Source organism: Condylura cristata, unplaced genomic scaffold, assembly GCF_000260355.1.
Source record: "Condylura cristata isolate star-nosed mole 26May11 unplaced genomic scaffold, ConCri1.0 scaffold00015, whole genome shotgun sequence".
Classification (NCBI taxonomy): Eukaryota; Metazoa; Chordata; class Mammalia; order Eulipotyphla; family Talpidae; genus Condylura; species Condylura cristata.
Genome location: NW_004567116.1, coordinates 17933898 through 17937085, shown reverse-complemented (window position 1 = coordinate 17937085; position 3188 = coordinate 17933898).

The following is a 3188-nucleotide window of genomic DNA, read 5'->3' as shown; positions in this document are numbered from 1 at the left end:
TCAATACTTCCACTTCAAGTTCCCCTATCCCCACCCACTACCACCATCAATGGGATCATGCTGTTTCTGGCTTATTTCACTTAGCTTTTTTTTTTTTAATATTCATTTATTTATTTATGTATACAGAACTGGGATACAGGCCAGAGGCTCAGGGGCAGTAAGAGGATTCACCAGAGACAGATTGGGGAGCAGAACAGGCAGATCGATGAAGTACACTGCTGAGGGGAGCAGTGGGCGGGTCAGGAAAGGTCTGCCACGCCATGTGGATCACATCCGGGGCAGGTTATCGAACTCATCTTGAAATGGCTTTAGCTTCTTAGTGTTGTGTTTTAACCCACTGAGCCACCAGGGAGGGCCTCACTTAGCATATTTTTAAGGTTCATTCCTATTGTGGCATGTATCAATCCTCAATTCCTATTTATTGCCAAATAATATTCCATTGCACAACTGTACTACATGTTGTTTACCCACTCATCAGTTGATGGCCATTTGGATGAGTGTTTTTTACTGTTATGAATAATGCTATGTTAACGTTTCTGTACCTATGTTGCATGGACATACATTTCCATATGTCCATGCAAACATGTTATATGTTAAGCATATATCTTGGATATATGCTTAAAAGTAGAACTGCTAGGTCATGAAACCTTCTGCATTTATCCTTTTGAGACAAGGCCAGACTGTTTTCTAAAGTGGCTTTATATTCCCACCATCAGTGAATGCAAGTTACAAATTCTCCAAGTCCTTGTTAACATTTGTCATTGTCTGTTTTAGTATACCCACTCTAATGGGGTTTTGATTTACATTTCCCTGATGACTAGTTAATATTATTTTAATATTAATTAAATATTAAATTTTAAGTAATAGTTACTTTAGATATTCACTGTGTTAACTCATCAAAATATATACTTATGATAAGCATATTTTCCCAAACATGTTATATTTCAATACAAAAGTGTTTTTTTAAAGTACATACTCTACATCAGTAAAGATTTCTTATATTTTATCTTTAAAGAAGTCTTCACCAACCTGGAAGGACTACCATGACTACACCTGAGGAAGAAATTATATATTGTCCAAAATAATAGTGTAAGTATTAAAAAATTTTTTAAAGAACTTATCATTAAGTAACAAAAGAGAAGAGACAAGAGCAGTAGTTTTTAAGCAGTTTTAAGTGCTCTGTATTTCCTGGTAGCAAAGCTACCTAACTCTTCTGAGTCTCTGTTCCATCCTTAAAAATTTTTTTAGTGATAATTCCCCTCATAGGGTTGTGTTCAATGTGACTCACATAGGAGATAAAAATAAAGTTCCTTTCCCAAAAACATAAAAATTAGTAACTCATGGAACTGCTTTTGCATTTTGTATTGTTTGCAGCTGATAGTGCATTAAATTTTTCCTCTGGTATAGAAACTCCTTTCTGAAGTAATTTTAAGAACACTAATGAATGCATCTTCCTTAGATTCAACAGATTTATGAACGTTTCAATAATTGGCTATGTCATGTGAAGTAAAAAAGTTAACCTTATGAATTTTCTCTTACTACAAAGATTAATGGGAAGATTAATGTTTTCGAATGGTCAAAGTGTTTGAGATTTAAAGCATGGCATTTGATCTACTGCTGAATCCACAGCTCAGGTGCAATATATTTCAGTAAGCCACCAATCAACTGGTTTAAACATTAGTTGTTCCACCTATAAAATCACTATACTCATACGTTGCATCACTAGTATAAAATTTAATTACTAGCTATAAATCACTGAGATCCTAAGATAATAGTTGCTTTGTAAAACCAGCATTACACCATAACACCACAAAAAGATTCCAAGATTCCCATCATAAATACACATTACAAAAATTTAATTTGCACTTATGTAAACCTTTTATTTACTAAATTAGGATTTAACTTTCAAATTTTTCTTTTTGTACCAATCAGGATTAGGTTCAGCTGCATATAACAGAAAAACCAGTATAATAATGGATTAAACGAGATGGAAGCTTTTTTTTTTTTTCTCTTAGGGAAAAAAGGTTGAGAGGCAGCCAGTGGACTGTACTGGAGCTCCCTGATGTCATCAGGGATTTGGGTTCTTCCCATCTATTTTCTCCCAGCTTCAAGGCCATGTCTTGGTTATAATCTGGTTGCTGCAACCTCTTCATCAAATTCATGTTTTAGGCAGCAAAAAAGAGAAAAGGGGAAACTCCTTTTATAATTCTTTCTCTGAAGCTGTTCCCAAATTTCCATTTCCATTACCTTGGCTACCTCAAGTTATAATAAGATTGAAATATTTACTTGTGTATAACGGTACTCTGCCACACCTACTTATAATTTTTAATCTTTCCCATGTCTTTCTAGAATACTATAATCTCTAATCTATTTTCATTCAAAATTTCAATTGAAATTATTGAATTTATTACACTATAACTTAGTTAACATTTTACAGTATCATTCACTAATATGAAAAGCATTAATTATTGCACCTTGATATTAGACACTTTGATAAGTGAAGGGAGGCAATAATGAACATGCCTTACCTTCTGAGAGCTCAGTTTATTAGTTCAGTAAAAGTATGACAATTAATTATTATAAATGATACCTATTTGGAAAGAATTACTCTCTTTACTAGCATTAGTATTTAGGGAAATAACTATACATGCTATTTTAACAGAAACATATATTTTCCTTTACCAGGTAAATAATCCCATAGAGTTGAGGTGCCTGATAGACCTAAAGACAGATTGTAGACATAAGTATCAGGAAAAGCATTCTCCTTGCAAAAACTGGTTTTGGCTCAATAATAAAATTTCAAGTGAATACATTAATATGGATCTTGCAAAAAGGATAATTTAAAATATAGTTAAGGTTTTCAGGAATTTTAATCAGAAAAGGAGCTATTCCCAGAGAGAAGCTGACAAATTAAACAATAAAAATACTATTTGGTTGTCTTTTTCAAATAAAAAGTCAGCTAAAAAAATATTGTCTTGCAAAAGATTCAGGCCTTGGGTCTCCCTGGTGGTGTAGGTGTTAAGTCTCAAAGCTATCACCACTAAGGCCTGAGTTCGATCCCTGGTCAGGGAGCCACGTGGCACAGCAGACCTCCCCTGCCTCACTGCTCCCCTCAGCAGTATATTGCAGTCAATCTGCTTGTTCTGCTCCCACTCTGTTTGTTGAATCCTCTTTACTCCCTCTCTCTG